The sequence below is a fragment of the Oncorhynchus kisutch genome, linkage group LG6 (genome assembly GCF_002021735.2).
Source record: "Oncorhynchus kisutch isolate 150728-3 linkage group LG6, Okis_V2, whole genome shotgun sequence".
NCBI lineage: Eukaryota > Metazoa > Chordata > Actinopteri > Salmoniformes > Salmonidae > Oncorhynchus > Oncorhynchus kisutch.
This window is the reverse complement of record NC_034179.2, coordinates 82,349,510-82,365,997: the sequence shown is the minus strand read 5'-3', so window position 1 is coordinate 82,365,997 and position 16,488 is coordinate 82,349,510.

The window sequence follows — 16,488 nt, the reverse complement described above, 5'->3', positions numbered from 1 at the left end:
CGAGATCGTTGAAGGACGTGCTTATAGAGTAAACAAGGCAATGGCAAAAAGGAAAAATAAACAAATTTGATTGCTTGGCTGCACTTTAAAAGCCAAAGCGAGATAATATGAATAATGAATTGTTACAGGTCATTATGGCGGGCTTTTACTACTTAATTACTGTTTGTGTTGTTTACACAATCAAGACTCAGATTAAAACATTTCAAAGGGATAACTTGAACAGAGGCAATACAGTGGCAAAAATCTGTTTCAAATTCTTCAGTCAAACTTATATCACAATTTATCATAATTAAATATAAAATATATATATGATTTTTTTTATATATCCCTACACAAAATGTGTGAACAGACACAGAGGAATGACTTGAAGCATATTAGCCTCCTGTACTAATTTAGAAAGTAAAACAATGATATGTCCATTGTCCACATGCTTTGCATAATAATAATTATAATGGGATATCGCTCTCTCTCTCTCTCTCTCTCTCTCTCTCTCTCTCTCTCTCTCTGTCTCTCTCTCTCTCTCTCTCTCTCTCTCTCTCTCTCGTCAACATAGAGGGCGTGTAGCCTTGTGTGTAGTCTTCCCACAGGCCCTGAAGGAATCTCTCCCACCGCACTCACATAATCTCTTCAGACCCAGCTGCTTAGGTCAACATATCCACCGAGACTCACAAGCCCCTCGCTGTAAAGGGGCTTTTGTTTCTGTAAAGACAGAAACAAAATACTACAAGTCAGACTTTGTCATTTAGATGCCTACTGTCACATGGTATTCTACTTTATTTCACTGTGGTTTGTATGGAAATGAATGCTGGACTTTAGGCCTACACTCAATGGATAATGCAGGCTGTAAGACTAAATATTCAGTGTGTGTTTGCTTGATCAGGCTTGTATCCTTGACTTCCCTGCCAAGGAAATGAAAATATGCATAGAAAAAGCTCACAATGTCCAATCCACAGACTAAATGGGCTAAAACTCCCTTCAACGATATTAAAGGAGAGGGCTTTAATGGTGTGTTTAATGATTCCTTACTCTGGCAAATTGACTTTTTCAAAATCCCAACGCTGTTAGAAAGGGACTCTTTCTCCTCCAATTAGAGACAGTTCCACTATTCCAAACGGAGGTCGTTTTCTTTATTGTAAAGAAGAAATCAGTGCTGTTTGTGCTTGCTACCTCTCTTATGACGAGCTTGAAATGCATACTCAATCAGTCAGCCCGGGTGGAAAGGAGTCCTGCAATGAAATGATTAAGTTGAAAAGATAGTTTGAACATTTCCAGAAAGGCCTCTTGAGGGCTGAGAGCATAACAAGATAGTTTGTGTGCTCTGGGACATTAGCATACATTTGTGGGAACCAGATTCTCAGTTTGCACATGATGGGAAGGGATATCTTTTCTATATACAACCAATATAATGCTTCCCAGATAGATGTCCTATTTGCTATTTCAGTTTTCTCCCCACATTGCTTGTCAAAGGAGCCAATTACTAATATCTTAATTAGCTACTAGGAGATGAAAAGTGAGGGAGAAATATTTGAAGTGGAAGCTGCTTGGACACAGTTAGGCTGTAGCCAGCACTATGCAATTGGAATGATAATTGCTTCATAAAGCCAGGGAATAAAAACATTCTGCTATGATTGACTTCTCAGCGAGGTGAATCTCAGGGCCCTGTGCCATATACTGTACCTGCACTGCTGCACTTCCAACTAAGACATTCTGGCACACAAGTCATGTTCTTCACACTGTTTAGCCCATACCGTATGTCTGCTCACTGCAGTAGATACCAATCAGCTCAGTATGGGTTTGTACTTGTCTTTATCAATCTGTTTTCCTGTCATCGAAAGGGGAGTGACGACTCCAAGCCGTAGGTCAATGCACTTTTTGTTCTCTTCCATCCCCAAATTAAGCCATTAGTGCAGCGCAGTGCTTATAGACAAACAAAAACTGCTGTGGCCTTTAAAGATGCCATCAACTTTTTAATTAAGTCTCATTAAGGCACTATGAAGTGATACAGAGTAAAGCCCATCCTATCTCAGTTGTGTGTTCAGAGATTCTGAGACGCAGAGAATAGTGTGTTCTCATTTCAGTGTCGTAGAGAAGAGCTGAAACAGAAACATTTAACATCTCTGTCATCAGTGTCTTAGTAATACCTTATCATCTCCCAAAGCAATACTGACTTTTCTTATTACCGCTCCCTCTTCACTTCAGCCATCAATCACATTGTTGATTTGTCCAGAGAGAGAGAGATCAGAAATGCATGACCTAGATTTGGATAGCTTCAGACGTTGACTCCTCAGAGGCACAAATGGCCTTTGAATCCTTTGAATCCCAGTCTGTAGAGGATTTATCCAGGGTCAAGGTGTTATTGGAAAACCTTCGTAGACCTCACACTGGGACAGGTCACACTGACCTCAAATCTTCATGCATAGTCTGAACTAGCAGGACCTGGGTTGACCCATCATCACACATGTTACTGACAAATAGAGGGTTGGTAGGTTGGCAGGTAGCCTAACGTGTTTGAGCGTTGGGCCAGTAACCAAGAGGTCGCTGGTTCGAATACCTGAGCCGACAAGTTGAGAAACCTGTTGATGTGCTCTTGAGCAAGGCATTTTACCCAATTTGCTCCTGGTGCACCCTACAACTATGGCTGACCCTGTAAAACAACACATTTCACTGCACTTATCTGGTGTATATGAAGATAAAACACTTTTGGGGGGGGGGTGACACTCATAGGGCCATTCTCACATGGCATCACCAGATCAAACTGTGTCCTACCTCCTCAAATCAGCTGACAGACTGGGAATGGCTTAAGTCTTCTTTGTACAGCACATAATTCATATAGATGACACATATTCCCAGGCAGTGGTATATTAAAAACATGAAAGTATCACATTATTATATAAACGCTCGGCCCAAGAACCAATAATGAACATAATTGCATCCGTTCAGGCATTCAGAAGGGGAGCTTCTTTTCATCCTGAAACAATCTCCAGCTCCAATAGTCAAAGACCTGCAGTCCCGTCTAGGACATTAGTTTCAACCAATCGTGGGAAGGCAGGAGAGAGAAGGTAATCGGGTTAGCCACTTAAAAGCAGTGCACCAGAAACTTTATTATTGGAAAAGTAATGGAGACCGACGTTTGTCTGTAAGCTTCGGCTGTTTGGTTAATTACAGATCTATGAACAACATTGGCACTCATTTACATACAGTATGCAAACTTAGAGCAGACCAGCAGAGCTGTTTCTGTCACTGGAGGCATTTGTCTGGAGGAGAGAGAGAACGAGAGAAGGAAAGAGGGGAAGAGAGTAGAAGAAACATGACATAGGTGGAAATGTTGAGAGAAAATGGAGAGATAGCAAGAAGAGATAGAGAGAAAGAGTCCTAACAGAGAGCCCGGCAGAGGAGACGAGATATTGAGATTCTCTGCAGTCTAACTGAAGTGTTGAGGAAGCAGTGGGAGGGGTAGGGCTTTGTCAACACAAGCCAGTTATACACACAGTCAGTGAATCAAGTGGGAATGACTTCACCTGAACACACACCAATTATCTGAGTTCTAAATATGACAAGACAAGACAACCACACTGGTAAACACAGTACAGGGAGGACAACCATATTGTCTATGCAGTTATGCTGAGACACTCAGTTTTGGCACATCATATGAGTGTTTGGACTCAAACAACTTCACATTCCATATGGTGACAGTTACAAGTTTCCTTTAGGTGTACTTCCCTAGTAAGTTCAAGGGGGCTCCCGCTGTCACTGTGATGCTCAGGTGTGCACAGATTTTGCTTTGCATGAATCTGTGATCTGCTAGTGTTTGTAGCATGTTACTAATTCAATTAGACAGCGGGGGACAAGGGGAGCGGGTCCCTGGGGCTTTCTCTGCTTTACACACTGTATGTTACAAGCTGTCTGGTAGAGGGTAGGGGACAGGGTGCTGGTTGTGGTGGGGTGGTTGGGGGCCTTGAAACTGAACAGCTAGCAAACAAGTAATGTGTCTGCTGCTCTAATGAGTCACATGTCACTGCTCCATTGACGTCAGTGAAAAGTGAGAGGCGTCCCACTTGGGGAGGCCTTTGCAGACAAATACTCTCTCTCTCTCTGCCTCTTTCCCTCTCTCACACAAACACCGACTGAGTTTACACACTAATATCAATAAAATCCATGTCCCAAGTTGATGTCTTCCTCCTGACTGAAGCCTCCTCCCTCCTCCTGCTGATTTCCCCATCAGACTGCCCTAATTCACACAGTCTCCTGAGGAGCCATGAAAGTGCTACCTGTTTTGTCTGTGTTCTCTTCCCAGCTTTCCCCTCTCCTCCTCCCTCCACTGTACTGCTGAGGAGGACTGCCTGTGGATGCTGCTGGCGCTGGAGCTACAGTCCAGTAATTAATCTCTTCAGAGGACGAGTGAGATTCCAGATGGTCCGTCTCTGATGGTGTGTGTGTGTGTGTGTGTGTGTGTGTGTGTGTGTGTGTGTGTGTGTGTGTGTGTGTGTGTGTGTGTGTGTGTGTGTGTGTGTGTGTGTGTGTGTGTGTGTGTGTGTGTGTGTGTGTGTGTGTGTGTGTGTGTGTGTATGTGTGTGTGTGTGTGTGTTGTTTCATTGGATTATTAACTTGTGTTTAATGACCTCACTCCACTTTGCCTAATCCACTCCCACATTGGAGCCATATGTGTGCCTACCTTGCGTAAAAAAAACACCCACGAGTCAACCCAACAGCGGCACAGAGAATAGAATAAGGTTTGGAAGGAAGGGTATCCTTAATGAGACTAGGGGGCAGTATTTTGATGTTTGGATGAAAAACGTGCCCAAATGAAACGGCCTATTTCTCAGGCCCAGAAGCTAGAATATGCATATAATTGGCAGATTAGGATAGAAAACACTCTAAAGTTTCCAAAACGGTCAAAATATTGTCTGTGAGTATAACAGAACTGATATTGCAGGCGAAAACCTGAGGAAAATCCAACCAGGAAATGCTGTTATTTTGGAACCTCTCTCTTTCCTATTAAAAAAGCTACCGATTATCGATTATTTATTGTAAAAGCAACCTGAGGATTGATAAAAAAAAAACGTTTGACATGTTTCTACGAATTGGAATTTTCGTCTGCCCGTCGTGACCTGCATGAACCTGTGGATTACTCAACAAAACGCGCCAACCAAATGGAGGTTTTTGGATACAAAAATAATCTTTATCGAACAAAACTAACATTTATTGTGTAACTGGGAGTCTCGTGAGTGCAAACATCCGAAGATCATCAAAGGTAAGCGATTAATTTTATTGCTTTTCTGACTTTCATGACCAATCTACTTTGCTGCTAGCTGTTTGTAATGTTTTGTCTACTGAGAGAGCTGTGCTCACATAAACGCCTGGTTTGCTTTCGCTGTAAAGCTTTTTTGAAATTTTCATGAAAATGTTATATTTTTTGTAATTTCATTTGAATTTGGCGCTCTGCAATTCAGCGGATGTTGACAAAAATGATCCCGCTAAAGGGATCGGTGCGCCAAGATTAATCATCTGCTCTCAATCTCTTTTTGCCACTTCTCTGAGATTCGATATTGCGTGTGAGAAATTTCAGCACCATGGACAGCTCTGTCCCCTATTACATAGGCCCAATTACATAGAAAATGGAATTTAAACTGCGATGGAATAAATAATAAATAACCTGCTCTTTATGTCCCATTTTGTGTCTGTATGTTGATAGATGTCAGGGTTATTATGAACAACTTGCAACAGAGGAATGTGGGTCTGTTGAACGCTCACAGCCACACACTCCCAACACGCCGAGTCTTTCGCAAAATCAATAATCCAATATGTTCAGTCAGAGATAAAGGATGATCAGAAGATAGGTGCATCGGCCCCGAGAGAAGCTTCCATCACGCGGGGCTTGCACATTACAGGAGAGGAACAGAAGGTGAGCCTGCCAAATAGATTCATGCGGGAGTGTCAATCACATGCACAGTAATGATAACACGGGAGACAAATGAAGGCAATAACTTGCAATGGGATTAGACTTCCTATGAAAGTGCGGATATGGGCGATTTGGGGCATTTGTCTCCACTATATTGTGCAAATATAGCAGCAATACAGTAGGCTCATATGGTTAACGAGCATGGTGCTTTACAAATCAGGAATAGACCTACAATTATTAGCATGGTCCAGAGCAGAATTCCTGCATCAGCTGTTACTCAACTCAGGTAAAACACACAGGGAGATGTTCATTGAAAATAAGTGATGTCACTTATGTAGACAGATTTCTAACAGAAAACACAAGAAAAGCATATGGCTATGCTACTATTTATCACTCGCTCCCATTTGCTGCTTAGTCTATTACCCTTTTCATACCACTGAGCCAAACCAAGCTGAGCCAAGCTGTACTAGGCTAGCCTGGTTGGTTACACATCCACCATATTCTTTTCAGTTGGCTAAACATAAGACCAGACTTCTTTGATATGTGGCCCAATATCCTCACACAAAGAGATGATGAAATGGGGTTTTAGTTGGATGGTTGTTCTTCTGTGTGGGCAGGGGGGAAGCATGCAGATAAAAGCACCTGGGTGGCTGAAATAGCTTTATAAAACGACTGTTGGAATTCCGAATGCGATGCATCACAGCAGGCCCAGAGCGGAAAGTCAAAGGTGTAGGCGGTAATCGCCTCAATAGTGAGCTTGGCCATTTCTTCAGTGTGATTGTGAGCTGAGCCGCAGCACAACCGTTTGCCGTCTCCCGGGACGTTAGAGCAAACCAAGGTAGAAAATGAAAATGTTTCACCTCACTCGCATATCAAACCACCCATGTGTCAATAAGACAGGGAGGATAGGCAAATATTTGTCACTGTAAGAGAGGTCAATGAGTTTAGAAAAGAGGTATAAGCACCTTTCAGCATAAGCATATGTTTTAAATGATTTTATGAGGATGGCCATCACATCATAGGCATTTGTAAACAAATAATGTCATGTTGGGCCATTGAATAAATGCTCTGCTGCACATCCATCAATCTTCTTGCAATTGATAGCCTGCAGGTTTCACAAAGCGCTGAGTTTAGTGACCCAGCAGGGGCACAATCAGTGCCAGGTCTGTCTGGAGGAATAGAGGCCCTAAGAAATCAGAATGCAAATTAGCACCATGTCACAATGTGTCGCTTAATGGACTATGTGACTGTGGATGCTATTGCTGAGGATATTTGCACAGACAAATGATTGTTTAGCTCTCCGGTTTTAGGAGAGCGTGCATTTCGTGGCCCCCGTGTGGCGTCTGACCCTAAACAGCAGTCTACGCACAGTGGTTTGGATGTAGGCCTAGGTTATATCTCTGTCTCTCATCAAAGTACTGCCAGCATGAATACTATATTGTGATAATCTCAACTCTGCCTCATGCACGTACGCATTTGTCAGGAAGGAAAAACTGATATGAAAGTCTAGTCAAATAGTTTAGTTTATTTATTTGTTTTACATTTTCATATCATTGCCTCGAGGCTCCAGCTATAATGACCAGCATAGCTCCTGATGAGTTTTCACTTTAGCTGTGCATAACGTTTTGGTTTTAACTATGCTAGAAGTCTCCAGGTCTCATAACATTTTTGCTTTGACTATACGATTCAGTTTTCAATAAGTAACATGAACCTTGTGGACAAATTAAATCTGCTATATTATGGAGTTACACATCCATAATATTGAATGTCCAATGTGTTATGGGGAACGGGGTAGCATACATACTAAAAACTACAGCAAGACGATTTGTCTGTAGCTGTTGAGGCTGAGTTAATTGGCTACATACAGCCTAATCAGGTCTGGCTGATTGTCTGTTTTGAAAATTCCTCTCTAGCCTGTATCAATTTGCAACTAAATGGGATCGGTCCACCAGAGATGTATCAGAATTAGTCATGTTTTTTTCTCTCTCTCAGTCAAACACATCTGCGGTCACAGGTTCATTTCTGCAGTAGGCTGTTAGACAGGGGAAGGACAGAATGTGAATAGTGAATCCCAATGTGAAAACCGTGTGGTACCATTTAGAAGCACTTGAGCTCAGAATACAAAAACCAGTCCCAGTGTATCAGAACACGACTCTTGTATCCCAGCAGTGTTTGGGACCTTCACATAATTAAAATACAGTGGCTGGCATGTAGAAGAGGTGACACCGCCCCCTAGGGCCAGCGTCATATATTGCACACACTCATATTCTCACTGTAGCAACATCTAGAAGAGCAAGAGCACTTCCCCTCTAACCTGGTGCTTCTACAGATACTTTTACTCCAAATGTAGAAATGGTAGGTTATCACAAATAGCCCCCAAAATAATAACATCCTGGGTGAAGACACTTTGAGCTTAAACAGAATGAGGCAAAGCGGGAAGGAGAACTAGAGGATGTGATAGAGAAGATGAGGAGGAAGGAAAGTCAGATGCTGGGAGTGCTGGCAGCTGGTGGGGGTGGGCACGCCTGTCTGTGGCTCTCTCTGTCTTCCTCTGCTCTGCTGTGACTGTGGAGAAGGCGACAGATGGAGTCCGAAGGTTCTGCTCCAGTCCCAGCGCTGCTCTACCATTCTGACTGCTCAGGATGAGGGCCAGCAGCCAGGGGAACATGGTGGCCATGCCAAACCCCGGGGGTCAACCACTTACAGAGAGGGGTCGCCCTGCCTAGTCCTCACCTCTGCTGCCAAACACACACACACTCTGCTGCCTCCATGTGGAGGAAATAACAACAAATCAATTATTTTGTCAAAGCAATCTGTGAATTCAAATCACATATTATTTGTCACATACACTACCAGTGAAATGCTTACTGACGGGCCCTTCCCAGCAATGTAGAGAGATAAATAATTGTAATGAAAATGAATACCCTGTTGCATGTACTATTAGAGAAGAGTGTTCTATATCTGTAAGGATATCTGTGTGTAGCTGGTGTATAGGAGTCAGGCGCAGGACTGCAGATATGAGTAAATAAATGTCTTCGATATACACCACTACACCCTGCTCGTGCAGGTCCCGGAAAATCTCGTCAACAGAGGCCTGGAAGATCAACCCATACGGCATGACGAGGTACTTATAGTGCCCTGAGGTGGTACTAAATGCCGTCTTCCACTCGTACCCCTCCCGGATACGCACTAGGTTGTAAGCGTTCCTGAGATCCAATTTTGTGAAAAAGCGCGCCCCGTGCATTGACTCGATCGCACTGGCGATGAGAGGCAGCGGGTAGCTGTACCTCACTGTGATCTGATTGATACCTCGATGGTTAATACACGGGCGCAGACCCCCATTCTTCTTCTTCACAAAAAAGAAACTCGAGGAGGCAGGTGAAGTGGAGGGCCGAATGTATCCTTGCCCCAGGGATTCGTAGACATATGTTTCCATAGCCACCGTCTCCTCCTGTGACAGAAGATACACGTGACTCCTGGGAAGTGCTGCGTCTACCAGGAGATTTATCGCACAATCCCCCCGTCGATGAGGTGGTAATTTAGTTGCCCTCTTCTTACAGAAGGCGAGAGCCAAATCGGCATATTCTGAGGGATGCGCACGGTGGAGACCTGGTCTGGACTTTCCACCGTAGTCGCACCGATGGAAACCACCACACACCTCCCTGAGCACTCTCGTGACCACCCCCTGAGAGCCCTCTGTTGCCACTAAATAGTGGGGTCATGACAGGCCAACCAGGGTAGGCCCAGCACCACGGGAAACGCAGGAGAATCAATAAGGAAGAGACTGATCATCTCCTTATGACCCTCCTGTGTAACCATGACCAGTGGAGCGGTGGCCTCCCTAATCAGCCCTGACCCTAAAGGTTGACTATCTATGGCGTGCACAGGGAAGGGCATATCCACAGGAACAAGGGGAATCCTTAAACTATGAGCAAATGAACGGTCTATAAAATTCCCAGCTGAGCCTGAATCTACTAGCGTCTTATGCTGGGAATGCGGGGAAAACTCAGGAAAGGAAATAAACACATACATGTGAGCAAAAGGGGGTTCTGGGTGAGCCTGGTGCTGACTCACCTGGGGTGACACGACAGTGCCCTGCCTGCTACCTCGACTCCCTGAGGAACTCCCCCAGCACCGACCAGCAGTGTGCCCTCTGCGACCACAGATGGTGCAGGGAATGGCCCCTCCTCCGGTCGCCCTAAGTGCCGCACCTCCCAGCTCCATGGGCATCGGAGCGGAGGTGCTGGGGGATGGAAAAGACAGGTCCCGATCCGGATGTCCGCGGGCAGTCAGCAGGTTGTCCAGTCGGATGGACATGTCCACCAGCTGGTCCAATGTGAGGGTGGTGTCTCGGCAGGCCAACTCCCGACGGACGTCCTCGCGCAGACTGCACCTGTAGTGATCAATCAGGGCCCTGTCGTTCCATCCCACGCTGGCGGCCAAGGTCCGGAAGTCCAAGGTGAAATCCTGCGTGCTCGTCGTCGCCTGCCTCAGGTGGAACAGACGTTCACCCGCTGCTCGACCCTCAGGTGGGTGGTCGAACACTGCCCGAAAGCGGCAGGTGAACTCTGCGTAATGGTGAGAGTGTGCCCTTGTCTCCTGCCTCTCAGGCAGTGTCTCCCTCACTCCATACGGTGTTGGCCCACTCCAGGGCTTTGCCTGAGAGGCAGGAGACGAGGACACACTCTCACGCCCCGTAGGACCCGGGTGGATGGTCGCCAGGTTGAGCTCCAGCTGTAGTAGAAACCCCTGGCATCCGACAGCCGTCCCATCATACTCCCTTAGGAGCGCGGGTCGAATCCCGCTGGGACCAGGTGGAAGAGGAGTGGACAGTGGGACCTGTTGTAGTGGGGCTGGTGGAGGCACTGGAAAAACCTCCTCCTCTCTCCCAACGATCCATCTTCTGCAGCACGCGATCCATGGCGGTGCCCAGATGTTGCAATATGGTCGCGTGCTGCTGAACACGCTCCTCTGTCTCTGAAGGGATGGCGTCTGCTCCTGCTGACTCCATTCTTTCAGGTGAGTGATTCTGTAAGGAAGTCTGTGTGTAGCTGGTGTATAGGAGTCAGGCGCAGGACAGCAGATGTGAGTAAATAAACTTATTTTACTCAACATATAATAAATGCAATACAAGAACAGAGCCCACAATAACGGACCTTCCTACATAGAAACAATCACTCACAAACAACTATGGGGGAACAGAGGGTTAAATAATGAACAGGTAATTGGGGGATTGAAACCAGGTGTGTAAGACAAAGACAAAACAAATGGAAAATGAAAAGTGGATCGGCGATGTCTAGAAGGCCGGTGACGCCGAACGCCGCCCGAACAAGGAGAGGGACCGACTTCGGTAGAAGTCGTGACAATATCTTCAGAGGCCTATGCTTTTCACCCCAACTCACAGAAAGTGTATGAATGTACATTCATTTTCATCAGCGGTCCTGTTGAGAGCTACAGTAACATACCCAGCAATCCACTGCAATAAGGCAGTGGAACATTTCTGTCTGTGGTCCCCTATGACTTCTTTGTACGTGTGGCTTGTGTGCACTGTGTGACAACATGATGAGGAGCCAGTCCTGACTCAGGAGGAACAGCATAGTGGGGTTCACTGGATTGTGTCAAAGCCCCAAGGCTGTGAAGTTGATGAGAGTAACTGTGTGATCTCTGTGCCACTGCTCATGTGGCAAATCAATGCAGAAGATCTCTACAGCCATACAGAGTGGAGTGTTATAAGACATAAACAAGCAAATGTTGCTTGATCTACCAGTCTTCCTATTAGCCTCATGCTCATTTATTTGTGTTTATGCCCTGGACACTAATTACTGGTACCAAGATAGCAACGTGACATAAAAGATAACAATCCAAAAATTGGAATCTGTTTCCCTTGCAGAAGGAGAGACAAGCTACACATATTTCTAAATGTGTTTATTTTTTACTCTAGGGCTTCCTTAGACCTACATCTGTCTCACTCCCCGTCAGAGGACATTTTGGTTCTCCTGGAGTCTGCCTCAGTTGTGTGGGTGTCCGTGTTCATTAGCTAAAGATCTGAATTATGAGTAAGGCCCCTTTTCTTATAGTCTTACAGCAGCAAAATGCTTGTTTCTCCTCACAGCAGTCCTTACATCTCCCAGGGGTGCTTTTGGAGCACATTATCAGATCTTCTTCTGTCCAGTTAAAAAGGCACAGTTGGCAAAAGCTCCCTCTCAGCATTAAAGAAAGAGTCCCAACTGAAATGTCTGTGATTTATATTAAGAGACAGGACTGAGGGAATCTCACTGGGTCTTCAAATTCTAGACTGTACCTCCTCAAGGCTCTGGCTGTTAGAGTGACAGACTGTGCTATGTAGATTGACCAGGGGGGGCAATGGGAGGGCCACAGATCCCTGACAACACTCTGGGGCTTTGCATGTCATACTGGGAGGTCAGTGACACAGCCTGTTGGGATCTGAAGGGATGGCGAGATCATGTGGATCTGAAAGTAGAAGTTTGAAAGACTCACAGGATTTCTGGTCACTCTTAGATATTGTGGTAATAAAGTAGAACATGTGGAAATGGATCCTGTCGTCCATAAGTTGAATCACTACAGAAAATATAAAAACACATCAATGATTCTACAATGTGGCAATGAAAATACAAAGTCAGGCTGCCTACAAAGACATATGCTCTGTCTCTCTCACCAGTTTACCATTATCAAGACAGGCAAAGCCCTTCCATTTTCAGTGAACATTAAATGAATCCTACGAGACCATTTCAGCAAATAATTCAGCCATTAACATTCATGACTCAATCACAGAGGAAATTGCCAGGGGAAGACATGCCGTCAGCCTTCAGTGGAGGAGAAGAAAAGAGAAGAGTGATGTTGGGGAAAACAAAAGGAAGACAGACTGGTGTTATTGATAAATATATTATGTTTGGCCAGAGACAGGGTGCTTTCTATTTGGGCTGATGATGGTAGCAGAGGGGGGTAAGGTGTGTTGGGTGGTGGTGTGGCGCTAATCAGCTGCTGGCAAGCGTGTGAGCGGGCGGTCTTCTTGTAGCGGAACCCCAGGTCGAAAGCGGTTTGAAGTTTAATGATGCCACCTGCCAGCCTTGCCAGTCTGCAAGCGCTAACGAGCTGGCAGAGCTGGTGGCTCGGGCCACAGCACCTGAAAATGCATCGTGTGTTTCAGGGGGGCGGGGTTCTACCAGGGCTGTTGAGGGGCCTGCTGGAGACCCAAGACGGCACGGAAGGCCCGCATCTCTTTGAAGAGCGCCCTCATTTCCATATTTCATTACGCACCGGTGACTGACAAGGCCCAGCCAGATGTTCTATTTTCAGCTATTTAAATTTTGACCTGCTTTCTTTCCACGGTTGAAGAAAAGATTACATTAGATAACACACAGATGCCATGGATGATAAGAACTTGGATATAGATGTTTGTTTATCTGTTGTGGTTTTTTGTTGTCTAAATTATCCTATTGTATCTTACCACTCTGAGTAAAGGTGTCGATAACACACAGAAAGTAGCTGCCATTTAACTTCAGAATCAGGAAATGTTTCCAAAGTGACTAGGCACCCTAGACTCCAGCACAGTCCCTGATTCATTCCAATGGTATTTCCTTTGAATTGGCTGTGAAATTGCAGTGTCCTTACTCAATCTAACACTCAAAACTACATCGACAGCCCTGACCTTTCTGGGTGTCTGCAGCAAATGGCACTTTGTCAGAGGGAGTGAAGGAGCCCTAGGATCAATGTGATTGTCTTGGTATACAACAGCATTGACTTCACTCTGTACATATGCCTATGGGTTTATCTGTGCATGATTGAGTTGTATTAGATAACAAAATGATGGCAGAGGAAGAACGATAGTGATCAGTGGGAGAAAGGGAGCAGAGAAAGAGCCAAACTTTTATTTAGACAGGAAAAATATAGCTAAGATTACCTCTCCACAACCTCGCCCCTTTTCTCTCTGAATGAACGAAACTAGGCCAAAGGAAGACAGGTATTTAGAAGAATCGTGTTGGGTGACTATGAGAGTGATCATGTACGGAGTGGTAAACTACAGCCGTTTCTGGTCTGGGTGTGTAGGGTGCCTGTGAAACCACAGTTCTGGAGACAGAGAGGGCTGTCAACACATGAGCATATCCATCACTCTAATTGAATCAGGTTTTAGCACAGTCAGCCTGTAACTCAATAATGAGCCTGGTTTCCCCTTTAGCAGCCCCTGCCACCTGTCATCACCACACAGTGGTGTGTCATTGGTATTATACACTGGGGTCGGTACAGCACAGCTGTAGGTGTGAGGGGTCACCTGCTGCCTGTCAAACCTCATTTGTAGTGCAATAAATCTTGATATACTGTACAGTTTACCACTAAAATCCACCTCATGATTCCGATTCTTCATTGTTTTAATCAAATAATAATACACAGCACAGAGCACTGACGCCATCTACATCTCTAAATATCTCTGCAAATATATCTAATATAAGATATTCATATCCCAGATTTACCAGAGGATCTTTCTACTGAGAATGCTATGATCCTGGGTAAACATTCATATAGCCAGAGAGAGAGCAGTGATTGTTCTGGTAAAGATAGAAACCCCGGCTCTATGCCTTAATGGGTTATAAATTGTCAAAGAAAACATGATTAATATCAGAAGACTAAATGTCATGTTTACTTCAGATTTGAAATTGCAGTTGAACTCTGTGAACCACAGTGATGTTGGGGGAATGAGCAAAGCAGGGAGGGGGGCATTGCAGAATTATTGCTGTTGTATATTGAATCTGAAAACTAATGAAAGTGGGCTGGTGGCATGTGAACTATGTGACCACAGTGTTGCTGCGTTTACCAGTGAAACCACCGATTCGTAATACCTTCAGATTCACTACTCACCAAACATGGAGACAGATCTCTGTATTGTTCATGCTGTTATTGAAACCCTGCTGGCCTGTGTGTGCATGCAGGTATTATCATGTGACTCAGATTGCCTGGGTGTCTGGGATTGGCATCAAATGCTGAGTGCCATCCAGTGATACATTATACCAGGTTAAACTGCTATGTAACCTAAACATGCCTCTGTGACAGAGCTAATGTCTATCGAGTACAGACATGCAGTGCCAGTCAGAGGTTTGGACACCTACTCATTCAAGGGTTTTTCTTTATTTGTACTATTTTCTAGATTGTAGAATAATAGTGAAGACATACAAACTATGAATTAACACATATGAAATAATGTAGTTACCAAGTAGCATTCTAGGTGAATCTGAATTCCAAGAGTGCAAAGTTGTCATCAAGGCAAAGGGTGGCTACTTTGAAGAATCTCAAAAATAACATATTTTGATTTGTTTCACTTTTTTGGTTACTACATGATATCATGTGTTATTTCATAGTTTTGATGTCTTCACTATTATTTTACAATGTAGAAAATAGTACAAATAAATTAAAACTCTGAAATTTGTAGTTGTTTCCAAACCTTTGACTGGTACTATAAATAAACAAGTATAAAACTTTGCATAGCATAAAGTACACATTAATGTAAATATGTCATTAGTACCTGTGTGCTCACATACAAACTGTGGTGGAAGCATCCCAAGTACCTACTCAGATTGTCAGAAAATATGAAGCAGGAGATAGGTATATGGGGCGGCAGATAGCCAAGTGGTTAGAGTGTCGGGCCAGTAACCAAAAGGTTGCTGGATCGACTCCCGGTCAATAAAGAAAGGTAAAAATCTGTTTTGTCCCTGAACAAGGCAGTTAACCCACTGTTCCCCAGTAGGCTGTCATTGTAAATAAGAATTTGTTCTTAACTGACTTGCCTTGTTAAATAAAAAGTCAATTCTGGATGGACAGTGTGTTGCTAGTCTTTGGTGTTGCTGGAAGATGTGACCAAGAGGTCATGTGAAAAAGGGTAACAATGCTGGCCAGTGGTTAGGACCCTTGAAGAAGTCATGCAAACTTTTCTTTGTACAGTGCACTCAGACGGTTTCTCACTATTGACTGTTCTTCCAGTTCTAGGGAGCCGTCCCCACATAAGAGGACCAATAATATATATCCAATTTTATATTGTGACAATATTTTGTATGACTAAGCAGAGGTCTCACTGTCAGAAAAATAATCATGTCCCCAATTACAGTGGTCTCTGATTAAGCACAGAAAGAGTCTTCAGATTAGTTTTCTACAACCTGAATATTTCAGCGTAATCAAAGGGGTTCTTTGTAAAACAAATTAAAATTGTGAAGGAAAGTTCTCTGAACTGAAACAATTATTGTATTGGAGACAAAGCCTGTTCCAGCCTTGAAGAGGGTGGGGGAAGTTTTATTCCAATGTGAAGCCATCCTTGACATTTCCAGTGTTGTGTTGGCTGCACATCCTTTTCAGAGTTTTCCCAGCCTGAGAGACAGTGTGACCTGATGACATTCACAAACTCATCAGGCAGAGCCATGACATTCTAGGAGAAACACCTCCGTACCAGTCTCCCTGAGAACCCGGTTTCATCTACTCCGTTTAATACTCTCGGGAACATTATCATTGCTTTATTGGTTGCTAATACAAGGCCAACCTTTATAGTTTGTCTGTTATCCTTTACTCCCACCTGCCTGGTTTTAGTC